Source organism: Amblyomma mixtum, chromosome 8 (assembly GCF_055824585.1).
Source record: "Amblyomma mixtum isolate Tamu chromosome 8, ASM5582458v1, whole genome shotgun sequence".
In the NCBI taxonomy this organism is placed as follows: Eukaryota; Metazoa; Arthropoda; class Arachnida; order Ixodida; family Ixodidae; genus Amblyomma; species Amblyomma mixtum.
In genome coordinates, this window is record NC_143019.1 from 126822114 (window position 1) to 126839214 (window position 17101).

General features: G+C 50.1%; 1 protein-coding gene across 1 annotated transcript in view; it reads right to left on the minus strand.

Moving 5' to 3' along the window:
- Positions 1-17101, minus strand: part of LOC149334258 (uncharacterized) — a 67107-nt gene that overhangs the window by 12305 nt on the left and 37701 nt on the right. The gene's annotated exons all lie outside the window — the stretch shown is intronic.

Sequence of the window (17101 nt, forward strand, 5' to 3'; positions counted from 1 at the left end):
CCTGACTGACAAGGGCTGGTGATCGGAAATCACCAGCGTGCCTGCAGGGAACGCGAGAACCTCGCAGCTGACGACAAAAGAAACGAGCTCTGGTGGAAAATAGAATTCGTCTATCCGACTGGCTGACCGCGCTCTCTCCCACGTCGCTCCAAAGGCATCCCCGTGAAGCTGCACTCACGCGTCAGACAAGCGGAACTGAGTCACGAGATCGCGGAGCGCGGGGGCACCGGAATAACGGCGACCATGACCCTGTCCGCGGACGTCACGGTCGATGTTAAGTACACAATTGAAGTCACCGACGATGAAAGTGGGGTAGGGATCAAGGAGGAATGAGTCGAGGCGCTCAAAAAAATCAGAACTACTAGTCTGCCGTGCTGGCGCATATACAACCAACGCACGTACCCGCCGCTGGTTTAGTGTGAAGTCGACCGCAAGAGTGCGTCCGTCCAGCCCGAAAGCGCAATGAGCACCCGCGCGCAGGCAGGGGTTTACAAAAACGACACCAACACCGCACATATGAAAATCAGTCAACGAAAAATAAGCAAAAACAGAAAACCGGGTGGTGAAATTCAGCACATCAAGTGAAGTACGGAAGTTGCATTCCTGTAAAAACAGGATGTCGACGCCCCTAGCCCTGGCAAAGTGCATCACCTCTCTCTCTCTGTCTACGGATTGAAATCCCCGAACATTCAGGGAGAGGAGATGCACAACCGCCATGACTGCCAAGAGCACCGACGGCATAACATACAACCTAAAGAGCGCTGCCATGGGCGGCGCTTGACGCGCGCGGCACTTTTTTACTACAACGTTTGTTAACTGCCCTTCAGATTCCGATGATTGCGGGTGGGCACGTTTGAAGTCTGGTCGGGAAAAGTTCATGTTTTCGGGGTCGTCGGCGCTTGTGGCCTCGCTCACCGGTTGCTGCGTGGTCTTGGCGACGCTCGCAGCTGAAGCCGATGCCGACGCCAGGGTCGCCGATGGGAGGGTGTGGCTGGCTGGTGACTGGAAGCGCGCGTCGTCCGCACCTCCAGGAGTCGTCGGTCCTGACACCTGGCCGCACGTCAAGTCGCCTGTCAGGCGAAGCGGCGTGACTTTGTCCGGTACGTCCACCAGGTCGCCCGACGCCACGCTCGACTCATCGCCGCTGCTGCTCTCGGTGTTGAAGGAAGCTGTGCGGGGTAGCGGCGGCAAGGGTACCGCGAAAACAGCACCGAACGGCTCCACCTCGTTTGTAGGCGTCCCCTCGAGCTGCTCCTTCACGGGCACCTCCGTCGCGGGGGTGGGCTCGGGCTCCCTCGGGCTGCTGGTCGTAGGGTCCGCGTCGGCAACAGGCGTCCGGACGGTTGGTGTGCTCCGCGTTTCTGCGACCACGTTGTCCTTGCTCGGTTCCTTCCTCGAGGCGGCGGCCGCCGCATAGGACCGTGGTCGCAGGCAGTCCGCTGTGGCGTGGCTTCCACCGCAGCGCCTGCAAGCCGCTCCGCATCCGGCCGTGTCGTGGCCGAACACCTCGCAGCGAGCGCACCGCGGCGTTCGACACGCCGCGCCGATGTGGCCGTCCTGCCCGCAGCGGGAACACACCTTCCGGACGCCTCGGTAGTCAAACATGACGCGGTGGCCCTGGACGGTCAAGAAGTTCGGCACCGCCTGCTTCATCTCGATCCGGACCACGCGCGTCCCGTTGCCGACGTGACGACGGCCCTTGAAGACGGGATGGGTGATGTCAAGCACCTTGCCGTAGGAGCTCAGTGCCGCTGCCAGCGCCGCGTCTCCCACGAACAGCGGCACACGAAAAGCCGTCACGTGGACCACGGCAGGAACCCACGCAGGCTACTGGGACGGAAGTGCCGTTCACGTTGAAGGCGCCTTCCACGAGCATCTTCTCCGCCGCCGCAGCCGAGGCCATGGCGACGCAGAACTTCATGCCTCCATGGTGCTGGAGGCTCTCTAGCCCTTTCGGGCCGACAACCAACTCGATGCCGTCGACGATGTCGTCAGCTGTCGCGTCGGAAGTAACTGTGAACGAAAAACAATGCGCCTTTGGGGGCGGCGCACGGAACACCGGAGGGGCAGCAGGTCCCGGGCCTACCATGACGTCACGGGTGGCCGGCTGGGCTGCTGCTTGCACGACCTTCACGCAGTTTGCCCGAGCACCGGCAAAGGCACGGCGCCTGGGCAGGGAGGCTGGTTGCGGTACCTCCGGGTCGCAGTGGATCCGGGGCCCGCCTGCACTTATCGTTGAAACTTCTCAGGAAGCCAGCGCCGAAAAAACTTCGCTGGTTCTGGACGAGCTCGGGCAGCAACACGCGTGCTGGGCGGTTGTCGAACAGAATGCCCGCCGCTGTCGGCCGTGCTCATTTTAAAGCTGATACCGAATATTCGAGATAAAGCTTGGAAAGTTACTAGAACATTCTGGCACAAAGTAGAATCGGCTCCGCCTGGGTGCGATCAATCGAGAGAAATGGGCTCGGCAGAAAGTGGGCTCGGCAGCACCACATCGGACACAATGGTCAACCCATTCTGCTTTGTCGTGCAGGTTCTAGTTCTCTTGCTGCAAATGGAAGCGCCGCACACTTGCGCAGAAGATGGAATTGCCATGCAGCGCCTGGTCATCGACGTATCTGCACGTGACAATCACTGCCCCGTAGACAACATCTTCCAGCCACTCATCGTGGCTACTACGCCTGCGCCGGCATCAGTGACGTCGCATCATAGGCTTCCACCAGCGGGTATAAGAAACAGCAGCCTGACGTTGGAGACCAGTGGGCTCGGCAGCAGCACATCGGACACAATGGCCAACCCATTCTGCTTTGTCGTGCAGGTTAGTGCATACTTACATTCCAAATGCTATCGCAGTATTGATCGTTTCCTACTGCTGCTGCCTTGCCCACTTAGTATAAGAAATTTACTTTTGGATGTGTGTTCATTTAAGAAGACCCTTTTGAACTGTGGCGACATCGAGTCAAATCCAGGTCCTACTGATAGGGAAATGCTGGAGAACATTCTTTCTGGCCAGAGTGAAATGACAGCTTCCATCAACATTTTGACCAATCAAGGAAAGATTGAAGCAGATATTGCAGGACTGAACGAAAAGATGAAATTGCTAGAAGTTCAGGTGACGTCCTTGAATGAACTAAAAGAGCGAATTTGTGAGTTAAAATCAACTGACTGAGCTGGACGATAAAGTGACAAGCCTGCAAGACAAGGTTGATGAACTAGAAAACAGGAGCCGGAGGAATAACTTAATTGTGTTCGGAGTAAAAGAGGAGAGCGATGAAACTGCTGAATCTCTTATCACGAAGGTAAAGGAGACGGTGTTCCAGGAAAAATTAGATGTTACTGTTAAAGGCATAGAGAGATGCCACAGGCTTGGAAGAAGCAGCGAAAATGGTCGCCCGGTAATCATTAAGTTCTTAGACTACCGCAAAAAACATTCTGCCTTAAAAGCGTGCTATAAGCTCAAGGGAACAGAATTTTCGATCACTGAAGACCTTTCACCGTTCGAAATATTAGAAAAAAGTTAAGGGAAAGCTCAGCGGAAGAAAGATTGAACGGAGCGAAGGTCAAGCTTTCTTTTAACAAGCTGTGTGTGGATGGTAGGATGTTTGCTTGGGACTCGGTGAGCAATGCTCGATACAAAATTTCTGAAAGAAAAAAATGACCACAAACCGAAAATAGGAGGGCATTCGCAATAATTAATATTAATTGTCGGAGTGTTGTGAACAAAGTCGCCCATCTTGAGGGTATGCTGTTATCGCATAATCCAGACATAGCTGTGCTAACAGAGACATGGTTAGATGAAGAAATATTTGATTCCGAGTTTGTGCTTAGAAACTATAGTCTTTCGGAAAGACCGCGACAGAAGAGGTGGCGGAGTGGCTATGCTGTTCAAAAGTCGCTAAAGTTGAAGCTGTCTTTTGTAAAGTATACGCAAACAATTTCCGATATATCCTTGGAGCTATCTATAGACCTCCCGGTTCCACTGTCGCTGTCTTGGAAGAAGTTAAGAACTATCTTTGTTACTACACGAAACCAGATGACAAGTTAATTTTGGTTGGAGATTTGAACTTACCAAACATAAACTGGGCTACTTTTTCTGTTCAGTTTCCGCGCGCAGTAGGAGATGCACTGCTTGATATCATGTTTCATTTCGATCTCTTACAAATTGTGAAGCACCCTATTAGAATCCAACAAGACTCTGCATCAATTCTGGATTTATTCTTGGTGCGCGGCAACATCAAAAAAAAACTTTCATGTAATGTAGTGGACGGAATTTCTGATCATCAAGCAGCAATTCTGGTTATAGAAGACATATTATGGGACGGAAAGGGTAATATTCGACACTTTCCGAATTTCGCCCGTGCTGAGAATGAATCGATCATTGATGTTTTAGATCATCGTTATTATAGTTTTATGCACAGCACTTGTAGCGTGGATGACCTGTGGCTTGTTTTCAAAAACATTGTTTGTGACTGCATTCAGCGTGTTGTACCAATGATATGCAAGAAGTCCGACAACCACAATCCCTGGATTACGCGAGAAACTTTGCAATTGCAGCGCAAGCTAAAACGACTGAAGAAAAGAATAAAAAAGTCAAGCTCAGCCAATTTAGAGGCAAAAATTTATGAAGTGTCAGCGAAATTAAAACAGTGCATTGTAAAAGATAAAGAAAAATACTACAATACGCCACTTCCGGCTTTCATGAAAACTTCACCTGAAAAATTTTGGCGGTCAATTGCACCAGTTTCTCGTTCTACCGATACGTTTATTATAAATGGCCAATATGCAAGGGACAACGTCCAGGTTTCCTCAGCATTTAATGACACCTTTAAGAAAGTTTTCACAAAAGATGACGGGCATCTCCCATCCTTTAGTATGTCTCTTGCTCCCATGCCTGATGTTTTAATTTCTGAAGAGGGTGTTTTTAATCTGTTCATAAAACTGGATGTCAAGAAATCACCTGGACCAGATGATATTCCTAATGCCTTTCTTAAACAGTATGCAGAGTGATGTTCGAAGTATTTGTGCGTCCTATTCACTCGGCCTTTGAAAGAAGGTGTTTTACCGTGTGATTGGAAAACTGCTAGAATTAAGCCTTTGTATAAAAGTGGAGAGAGGACATGTATAGAAAATTATCGCCCTATCTCATTAACTTCGACAACGTGCAAATTATTGGAACATATCATTCATAAACATCTACCTAATTTCCTCGACGAGCATAATGTACTGGCAGATGTTCAAGATGGGTTCAGACGAGATTATTCAACATGCACTCCGCTGGTCGAGACGATCCATGATTTTGCAACAGCAATCAACGAAGGAAAACAAACCGATGTTATATTCATGGACTTTAGAAAAGCTTTCGATAAGGTTTCGCATAAAAAAACTACTTCATAAACTCAGTTTTGTTATCAATAATAAACAGATATTAACATGGATACGATCGTACCTATCTGATCGCCATCAGTTTGTCGAAATACATCAAACCCGCTCCAATCACGTTCCTGTCGACTCTGGCGTTCCTCAGGGATCCGTCCTTGGCCCCCTACTGTTTTTAATATTTATTAATGATATTGTTAATGATCTGTCAGTAAGTATTAATTTGTATGCTGACGACTGCGTGCTGTATGAGAAAATTAGTTCGACTGACGGTCAAGTAAGGCTGAATAATGATTTTGCAAAAATAGTTTCTTGGTGTGAGAAGTGGCAAATGTCAATTAATTTTGAAAAAACCGTATTTATGAGAATAACACTTAAAAAGAGCCCTCTTCTATACCGCTACACTGCTAATAATAATTTTCTGCATGAAGTTACAGAATATAAGTATCTAGGCCTATGGATTTCTGATAACCTGTCTTGGACCAAACATGTCGACTATGTCTCAGCAAAAGCTCTCCCAAAGCTCTTTTTTTTTACGACGCTCGCTTAAGTTAGCGACCCCTGCTACACGCCTTCTTGCCTACAACACTATTATTAGACCAATTTAGAATATGCAGTGATTATCTGAAATCCGTTCCCAAAGGTAAACAAATGAACTTGAAAGAATTCAAAAGAAAGCAGTAAGGTTTATTTATAACACTTACGGGCGAGCATCAGTCAGTGATCTCCTCAAAAAAAGCGGCTTACCCTCTATTCCTAACATAAATCGCATATGTCGCTTAAAATTTTTCTTTCAATTAATTAATAATAATTTCAAAGTTGACACCTCTAATATCCTTGCTTATTCCTCGGGGTACCAAACTAGAAATCGCCATTCTCTTTCCATGACGCCATTAAATTATCGAGTTAATTGTTTTAAATATTCTTTTTTTCCAAGGACCATCACTGATTGGAGTAACCGTACGGATGATGTTGTCAGGCAGAGATCATTGCATTTATTTGAAGAGAACTTGAAATAATTGTTTGTTAATGATCTTGCCGCGGTATTTTCTTCCTGATTTTTCTATGTGCAATTCTATGTGCCATTCTGATTTTTCTATGTGCAATTCTTTTTTGTTCGTATGTGTCTGTATTTTTGTATCTTAATACATTGTTTCCCACCTGCTATGATCTTGTGTACAAGATCGCAGTATTCATAAATAAATAAATAAAATCTAGGCGCGTCTTGCGTCACAAACCAAGCGATAAAGCGGCGTGCCGGCAGCCTTGAAGCATGAACAAACACAGCAAACAAACGCTACAAACATTCGCGCCGTTACTCCCCTCTCAAAGAAGCATCGACTCGATGCTTTAGAACATAATGCGGTTATAAACAATCAAAAACGCATTGTGCAAAAATAAACACCGAATGTGGAAAGACGGCGTCCTTTAGCGTGCATGATAGGGCTTTGGGCTTACGACATGGACTAGTTCTGGTCGTACACGGTGTCACTGGGATGCAGTCATTTGGTCAGGGACGACTTCATAGTCCAGTTCACCTAGCCGAAGAAGAACATTGTACGGGCGGAAATAGCGGCGCAAAAGCTTTTCACTCAATTCTCGGCGGCGAATGGGCGTCCAAACCCAGATTCGGTCTCCTGGCTTGTACTCCGCGTTGTGTCTTCGTAGTTTGTAGTATGTGGCGTCTGTGCCCGGCTGGTCTTTGATCCTTAATCGGGCAAGTCTTCGGGCCTCTTCTGCGCGTTGTAGGTAGGCGGCGACGTCGACGTTATCTTCCTCGGTAACGTTCGGCAGCATGGCATCGAGCGTGGTCATGGCCTCTCTGCTAAGGACGAGCCTAAAAGGCGTCATCTGGGTGGTCTCCTGCACTGCGGTGTTGTAGGCGAAGACTACGTAAAGCAAGATGACGTCCCAGGTCTTGTGTTTGGCATCGACATACATGGCGAGCATATAGGCGATGGTTTTGTTGAGGCGCTCGGTCAGTCCGTTGGTCTGCGGGTGGTATGCAGTAGTTCTCCGGTGGCTGGTTCGGCTGTAATGGAGGATGGCTTGCGTCAGTTCCGCCGTGAATGCTGTTCCTCTGTCAGTGATGAGCACATCGGGGGCGCCGTGTCGCAGAAGAATGTTCTCCACGAAACATTTGGCGACTTCTGCTGCTGTTTCGTTCGGTAGAGCTTTTGCTTCAGCGTAGCGGGTCAGGTAGCCGGTCGCTATAATGATCCACTTATTTCCAGATGTTGATTTCGGGAAAGGGCCAAGCAAGTCCATGCCGATCTGCTGAAAGGGCCTTGAGGGGGGTTCAATGGGGTTCAGAAGTCCTGCTGGGCGGGTTGGAGGGGTCTTTCGTCGTTGACAATCTCGGCAGGTTTTCACATAATGTGCGACATCGGCATACTGTCGGGACCAGTAATACTTGTCTTGAATGCGGCGGAGGGTGCGAGAAAACCCGAGATGTCCAGCTGTCGGCTCATCGTGTGAGGCCTGAAGAACTTCTCCTCGCACACTTACAGGTACAACATGGAGGTAGGCATTCTTGTTCGCTGCATAGTTCTTGTTCACGAGGACATCGTTCTGTAAACCGAACGAAGGCAATCCTCGCTTGAACGAGGAGGGGCGTGAAGAAACCTTGCCTTCCAAGTATTCGATGAGGCATTTTATGTCGGGGTCCGAGCGTTGCTGGTGTGCAAAAGAGCTGGTGCTGATGGGTCCCAGGAAGGCGTTCTCATCGTCGTCCGGCGATGGTGCATCTACATAGGCTCGTGACAGGCAGTCGGCGTCAAAGTGCTTGTGTCCGGACTTGTAAACGACGGTTACATAAAACTGCTGGAGCCGCAGGCTCCATCGAGCGATGCGGCCGGAGGGGTCCTTCAAACTGGCGAGCCAGCACAATGCGTGGTGATCGCTGACCACCTTGAACGGTCCTCCCTATAGGTAGGGGCGTAATTTCGACGTAGCCCAGATGATGGCAAGACACTCATTCTCAGTTGTCGAATAATTAGCTTCGGCTTTGGACAGGGAACGGCTAGCGTACGCGATGACTTTCTTCACTCCGACAATTTTCTGAACGAGGACAGCGCCTAGGCCCACACTACTTGCGTCGGTATGAATTTCAGTCTCGGCGTTTTCATCAAAGTGCGCGAGGATCGGTGGGGATTGTAAAGGACGCTGAAGTTCCTTGAAGGCTTCCACTTGCGGCGCTTCCCATTTAAATGGCACGTCTGCCTTTGTCAGGTGGGTCACTGGCTCGGCGATGCGTGAAAAGTTCTTCGCAAATCTTCGCTAGTACGCGCACAGTCCGAGGAATCTGCGCACAGCTTTCTTATCGGCCAGTTGTTTGAACTTTGCGATAGCAGCGGTTTTCTGCGGATGTGGCCGCACTCCTTCCTTGATAACGATGTGGCCTAGAAACAGCAGCTCTTCATAGGCAAAGTGGCACTTCTCTGCTTTCAAAGTAAGGCCGGACGATTTGATTGCGTCTATTACCGTTTGAAGCCTTTTTAGGTGTTCCTTAAAGTTCGAGGCGATGACAACGACGTCATCTAAATATACCAGTCAAATCTGGCACTTCAGGCCTGCCAGCACTGTATCCATTACTCGCTGAAATGTGGCTGGTGCGGAACAGAGACCAAATGGCATCACCTTGAACTCGAAGAGGCCCCCTGGAGTTATGAATGTGGTCTTCTCGCGATATCTTTCATCGACCTAAATTTCCAAGCAGCCGCTCTTGAGGTCCATCGATGAGAAATACCTGGCGTTGCGCAGCCGGTCCAGTCTGTCATCGATGCGAGGGAGGAGGTAGACGTCTTTTTTGGTAATGTTGTTCAAGCGCCGGTAATCAACGCAGAATCGAAGCGCACCGTCTTTCTTTCTCACTAAAACAACAGGTGCCGCCCAGGGGTACTTTGAAGGCTGAATAACATCGTCGCACAGCATTTCTTCCACTTGGTCCCGGATGGCTTGTCGTTCTCGCGGCGACACTCGGTAGGGGCTCTGGCGTAGAGGTCAGGTGTGCTGGTCGGCTGTAATGCGATGCTTGGCAATCGGCATTTGTCGAACCTTCGGCGATGACGAGAAGCACTCGCTGTAGTTTCCAAGGAGATTGCGGATCTGTTCTTGTCTGTTCCGGCGCAGGGCTGGGTTTATGTCGAAAGTGTGCGAGTTCTCTTGGTCAGGGGAATCTTCTATTGATGGGTCGGAGAGCGCGAAGAAGTCTCGTACGCCGGATATTTCGTCGAGGAATGCAATCGTCGTTCCTCTGTTAACGTGCCGGTACTCTTCGCTGAAGTTAGTCAGCAGTACTTCGGTTTGTCCTTTGCGGAAATGTGCGATGCCTCTTGCGATGCCGATTCCTCGGTCTAGAAGCAACTAGACAGTTTTAGCTGAGCGTTTTTACGGCCAGCGGAGAGGAGCGGACGAACGCTGACTCCCACTGCGCATGCGCACGTCGCTGGGCCGGTCAGCGTTTTTACGGAGCGAAGCTTACGGCCGTTGAGAAGTTGAGAATCCTTCTTCAGCGGAGCGATAGGCAGCACGTGACCGTGCGTAAGAGCGCGCGAGCGTGTGTGGGTATTCAAGATGGCAGCCTCTTTTGTACATCGAAAACGCTACACTTACCAAATAATTAACTGAAAACACAGAATCTACTTTTAATAAATAGTTTGAGCGCATTTTTAGCTGGCTTAATGGATATTCTTTTCGCTCTAACTCCAGTCGTGACCTATAGGTGGAGCAGCAGAGCAATTCGACTCTAGTCACTAGAGAAGACGGGCGCTCCGCCCGGCTAGAACTCTTTTCTCGCGCGCGTTTCCGCTGGTGTATCCGCTCGCCTGCTCCGCCTCGCTGGCCGTAAAAACGCTCAGCTAAAACTGCCTACTGCATGTTCCGCTCGATAAAGGCTTCAGTGGTATTCGCTTCCGTGGCGCCTACGGTGATGATGGCGCTTGAGCGGGGTGGGACACTCACTTGTTCCTCCAGGGCACTAAGCGCAACATGATGTTCCGGAGTTCTCATCGACGGAATGGCCTCGTGCGTGGAAAGTGTAATCATCTTGGATCGCAGGTCCATGATCGCTTGATGCTCATTAAGGAAATCCATGCCCGAGATCACTTCGCGGGAACATTGCAGTAGCACTACGAAGGTCGCGGAATAGGTATGTCCCTTCAGAGTCACTCGCGCTCTGCTTCGTCCTGATGGCATAATGAGGTGGTCCCCTGCGGTGCGAATTTGTGGGCCGTCCCAAGCGGTCGTTACTTTTCTCAGCTGCGCAGCGAATGGTCCATTCATCACCGATTAGTCGGCTCCCGTGTCGACTAGAGCAGTTACTTTCCGGCCATCCATAACCACTTCTAATTCGGATGTCCTGGCTCTGGAGTTGAACGTCGTCTTCGGCGTCGGGTCACGGCTTCGTCGGGTATGTGAATCGTGGGAGGGGCGTGTGATCGAAGATTTTCTTGATGGCGGCGTCGTTTTGAAGGTGGTTCGCGTCGTGGTCGAGGTTGTCTTTGTATGCGCCGTCGGCATAGTGGGTGCGGCGACTTCATGCGGCGTGGTCGCTGGAGGATATTCGTCGTTTCCTTGGCAAGCAACCTGGCCTCCACAGGTTGCTTTGTTTAGTTTACCCTACGGGGCTAGGGGCCCTTCCTCGGACAGCCGCGGCGTAGCTGCGGCCCGGTGATGCAAATCGAGCGGTGTACGGCGACGTGGAGCGGGAAAGAGGGCTTGAAGACACTTACTTCCCTCTGCGCAGGTAGTCGTCGATTTCCCGTGGTCGCTGGCCGGGGAGCGGTCGTGGGGCGTCGATGGAGAAACCTCGCAGCCCGATGCGTCTGTACGGACAGTGGCGAAGTATGTGCCCGGCGTGGCCACAATGGAAACATAGTGGGCGGTTGTCGGGAGTCCTCCACTGGTCGCATTTCTTGGCTCCGTTGCTTGGCTCATGAGGTGGGCGGGTGGGAGTTAGGGAACATCGTTCTTGTAGAGGTGGTGCCCGTCGAAGAGGACTTGGGGGCTCTCGTCGAGGTGGAAGACTGCGTAGTGCTGCGGCGCGGGTCATAGCTGTAGCTTCCGTTGGTGTCGTTGGTGACGGGGAGCCAAGTGCATGATGCACTTCACGGATAATGTCCGTGAGCTACGCCACCTGAGGCTGCTGCGTCTGCTGCGTTGGGAATAGCAGCAGCCGACGAAGTTCCTCGCGAACAATTTCGCGTATCAAATCTCGCAGGTTATCCCCGCTTGCAAGGGTGTCTCCTGGAGGGCTTGTTGGCAGTACTTCAAATGGTCGGTTGTAGTGCCGGGTCCGGCCTTCAGGGCCTTTTCGATGGTTGAAGCTTCAGCTTCAAACTCGGCGACGGTTTGTGGAGGATCCCGGATCAGTCCGACGAAAAGTTGCTCCTTCACGCCACGCATCAGGAAGGACAGCTTCTTTTCTTCAGTCATGTCGGGGTTGGCGCGCCTGAAAAGGCGTTTCATGTCTTCCACATACGGAGTCACGGTATCGTTTGGACGTTGAATTCTTGTTTGCAGCAGGACCTCCACTCTTTCCTTACGCACGACGGTGGTAAACGTACCCACTAGCTGCTTCTTGAAGGTTTCCCAGGTCGTGAGGGAAGATTCGTGGTTTTCAAACCACGTTCTGGCAGGACCGTCCAATGCAAAATAAACATTTCGAAGTTTAGCGCTGTCGTCCCAGGTATTCAGCACTGCCACACGGTCGTACAAGTCCAGCCAATCTTCCACATCTTCGTGTGGTTCCCCACGAGAAGTCGGTGGCTAACAGGGCTGGCGAAGCACGACGGGCGTTGGCTGTGCGCCAGGTTCCATGGTGAGGGGCATAGCAGGGTAGCAGGGTAGCAGGTCAGCACCTCCACCAGATGTCACGTTGTGGTGACTACAGTCCGGCGAACAGAAAAACAGCGAGAATGTCTCCTAAACAAAACTCTTTTTTTGGGCTGACTTGCGCCCGCAAACAACTGAATCCCTCGGCGGCGGCGTAGCAACTAGCGTGCTCGATGCTCGTCGAACAGAATGCCCGCCGCTGTCGGCCGTGCTCATTGTAAAGCTGATACCGAACATTCGAGATAAAGTTTCGGAAGTTACTAGAACATTCTGGCACAAAGTAGAATCGGCTGCGCCTGGATGCGATCAATCGAGATAAATCTAGGCGCGTCTTGCGTCACAAACGAAGCGATAAAGCTGCGTGCCGGCAGCCTTGAGCACGAACAAACACACCAAACAAACGCTACAGAGATACGCTGCAATATGATGCCTCTTAGGCTTGTTCGCGGGAGAGCAACGATACCCACGCCCGACGCTATGCTTCCCAATGATAATTGGGAAGCATAGCATACCACCCGAACTTCTTCCGCTTAGCTAACGTGGAAGCATCATTGGAATCACGTCTTCCTCTAACCGCTTCGGCTCATTACACTTAGCTCGATGTGCTTAGGGGCGGTGGCGCCTAATAAGCGCCCCTTGTTCTCGCCTGGTTACCACCGGCTATTCCTTCGCAAGTAGACCATTTGGTGGGCAGCTGAGTATGGCGCTGCGCCCCAAGTTCTTCCCTGGTTACTACCGGCTACACCTTGGTATGTAATCCATCTGGTGGGCAGGTGAACATTAAAGGGGCAGTATGACAAGTCATGTGCTATGGAAGGTGTTGTCATCGGTGGAACTTCAGTTCCTTGGGTTGGGTTGCCATCTAGGTTGCTCCTCCCGAGAAGCCTTTCACAATTGCATGTGCTGCCAACTGACACGGTGGAAAGGTTGCCCGCCACTCTGGTTGGCAGGTGAGCAGCTTGCCATAAAATCGGCTTCAGGGAACAAGACAAACTGACAGATCAATACACAATGGCCAAATTCGCGCAATGACCACTATTATCGCTAAGTGCTTGCGCACTAAAACCATGAGACAAGCTGGTGAAAAAACAAGTGAACAAGGCCAGCTCCTCCACATTCTGGAGAAGCGAACAAACTGTCTCGGCGCATCGACTCCCAAAGAAAAGGCAACACAGTGATCGCGAAAGGTCTACGCAGCACTTGTACGTTGTTTCTGGCACAATGAGTCACACGCAATAGATTGACCAGCTTTGAAGCCAATATGTTGCACACTCGAGCCCGTGAAAAAATCGAGAGCTCCCGATTCATCCAAACCTACATTTGACGCCTCGCAGAGACAATTAGTGACTCCCAATAAGACCCATTATTCGGTGCCTCGTACTGTAGGGAACTTTGGTCCCAGCTTATGCAACCATAAAGATCTGGCTTTGTACTCCGGTAACCCAACGCGAACCCTATAGATGTATACTTAGGCAGCGCGAAAAAACAAGGACAAAGGAGTGAGAAGACACTACACCAGCGCAGTGTTTTCTCATTCTCTTTGTCCTCGTTTTTAACCGCGCAGCTTAGCTATGAATCCCAACCAAATTGCCCAGTTTTCCGTCCTTCTGATTTATCCAACATACGAGCCGTGGCAGAGCTTCACTAAACAGGGCAGTTAAATGCAGAGCTCAAAGCATACACTTTTTGTCGGACCAGAACAGGGCGACATAATCAGCATAGGCTGAAGTCTTAATTTCAGACTGATTTAGTGAGAACACTCGAACAGCTCTGGATATTATGGTACCAAGCCATAAGTATTCCAAATATAACAAGAACAACACAGGCGATAGTGGGTTACCCAACCAGGCAGACCACTTTAGTGGAAATGGTTCGTTAAGGTCTTGATTTAGGATAAACCTTGCATAAGACTGGTCGTAGAATAGTCTTATGGCTTCAAGCAACACATTCCCAATGCTTGTATATGCAATGAACGGCGGCGCAACAAGAAGAACACAACAAGAGAGGGGACACCACATGCGCACCAGTGCGCATGTGGTGTCCCCTCTCTTGTTGTGTTCTGTGCGCATGTGGTGTCCCCTCCCTTGTTGTGTTCTTCTTGTTGCGCCGCCGTTCATTTCATCATGCACCAACTCGCCCCTCAGGCCATTCTTCTGCTTGTATATGCCACGAATGCAAACAAAAATCATGACAAACGTTATCAAAAACCTTCGCAAGATCAATCTCAAATAGGCCAAATTGACAGGCTACGTCTTTAACTGACTGTAGCAACTGACTGTAGTACTAAGCATGCTATATGCGTATGATGTTGGATACAATGGTCTCGAATACTACATGCCCGGTGTTCCGCCGCTGTGGCTCAGTGGTTATGGCGGGCGAATGCTGGCCACAAAGACGTTGGTTCGATCCCGGCCGCGCCAGTAAGTTTTCAATGGAGGCGAAATTATAGAGGGGTGTTTACTGTGTGACGTCAGAGCACGTTAAAGAACCCCAGGTGGTAGGCAGCAGTCGCTTTGTGACGTTAACCTACAAATCAAAGATGCCTAATGCTAGCTTGTTAAGTCCGGTGTCATCAGACTGCCCGCGAAAAGGAAAGAATTTCGGAAATATTTTATAGTCTACGCTACACCCTACGTGGCGCCCTTGAATATTCCTCAACCGATCATTTGTGCTTTTCTTAATTATTGTACTTTGTCCCGCATAAAAAGTGAGACGTGCATGGCCAACACCATAAGCAACTACGAAAACTTCTGCGATATAGGAGCCAGGCAGTCTGACACAGTTATGTAGAACTCACTACTCAAGCCATCCAGGCCAGATTTCTGGCCCTGCAGAGGGAAACAGTTGGTTTGAATTCGTCCAATAAGAGAGGACCCTCATTACAGCACGCTGCGATTCGCCAACTCGATGAAACTCATCACTGAAGTGAATTAAGTCTGACCCACAAGTCTGGCTACAGCCCTTTTAAAAGAGGTGCTCATAGCAGTTCAGTAAGCCCAGGTAATTCCCGAGGTGTCGCTTACCATTCCCATCATACTGAATCTCTTATACCTCAGTCGCAAGAGCAACCTGCCGTTCGTCACTCAATGCTCGGGCAGGCGGTAGTTCGCCAAGCAACCTATGCTACTAGTATGAAATTAAGGCTCCTCAGAAGTTTTCTGTGGCAAACTGTTTCAACTGTGCTTTAATATTGCTTAAGCCAACAATATATGCTCCTAGATTAATTCTTTACAGCTCATGCAGGTTATTTAGGATACGTCGAAGTTCACGAAATGGATGGCGCTTAAGAAATTCAACTTGTGCTACGCGTCAATTGCCAAGTTCACAGCGTCCTGCCAAAAAAGTTTCCCCTTATGAAAGAATGAGAGCTCCCCACGGGCCCATGAGTCTTTTAAAGAAGTGAATGCTTGCTGTTTAGAAAAAGCAAACATCCTCCAGAGAGCCCTGTCAATCGGGTGACAATAATAAAGACCGGAAATAAAGGCTGAACAGCAGCTTCCATCTCCTGGCCGGAAGATAGCTCCGTCTCCTGGATAGCAGCTACACTGACACTCCATGTCTGCGAGAGGCGCGTTAGTTGATTCTGGCGCCTTCAATTTCGCACACCTGTTAGGTTCAACATAGCGACCTCAAATGATGCAACATCCACCATTCCTTCTACTTACCTTACTGAACTCTAACCACCGGAACGGGAAGAGCCGCCTGAGATTTAGCAGCTTTGTGCAAAGCCATCACCCTCTTTTTCGAAGCCACCCTTCCCATCACGCCAACCCCAGCCGCCATCTTCAGATCTCCACTCACCCACGGCACCTCATCCGCGGGACGCTTCAGAGGTGCTCTGTTGCCTATGGATCCATGGGCGTCACGGCCTTCACCAATGAAGACTCGAGAGCCACGTAACTTACAGCCCTAGCTTAAGCCAACAGCCCATCAGGCACACCGGAGGCTGACTGCAAGCGGCACAGCACTGCTCTTTAGCAACGTGGCATCGAAGCAGCAGCTGGGGCAGCTGGGGCGCAACTCGGGACTAGGTTGCATCTCCTGAGGCACTTGCCTGACAGAAGGTTCATTCCCGGTAAGCACACGACCCAATTCGTCGCACCTGCTAAGGCTACTGTCCGGAGGTTTGGGTCGGCAGGTTTTCAGTTTTATTTTCTGCTCTATCGCTATGTGGCAGTGCCAGCTTGGGATGGTAGTTACTTGATGCTTGATGACTCGATCTGAGGCTGCATGTTTCTCTTTCTACCACTGACCCTTCAGCAACCTGTCGGCATACGTGATGACGCATTTATCGGCACTGTGTCCTAACGGACGAGTTCGTATACATCGGGGAGCACGGCATCTTTGGGACCATGGGGGCACGTTCGTACACCTGGTTAAAGCGAGGTTTTATATGCCTGAAGTGGGGTCTTTCCCATAACGAGGTAGCCCAAGGCTGTATGCTAATGAGAATGTATAATTTTGGGGTCGCTCATTCAGGGAGTAGTGATTACGCGAGTAGCAAAGAGTATGTCGATTAGGGGTGACCGTACGCGAAGTACTGCATGCTTCTGTCACGCGACATTGGTGCCTCATTTGATCTGGCAACATTAGTGAACACGTGATCAAGTAATAGGCTATCGAAATCACGCGCAGTCTTAGAGGTGACCCATTAAAGCTACCGTGTAAGGCCATTGAAGGCGCACCTTAATGTTCCTTAAATTTCCTTTTGTTTCATTATAGGAAGTCACGTGCCGTGTATTCTTGAGTTCTCTGTACATTTGCGTTGTCCAGTCTCCATAGCGCACGTTTGCTTTCTTTATTTTGCCAGTTCGAGCTCGTGCAGCACATTTCTCTCCTCTCACATTTTCATTTAGGCGTGCTCTAACTGGGTCCAGTGTGATCTTATAGA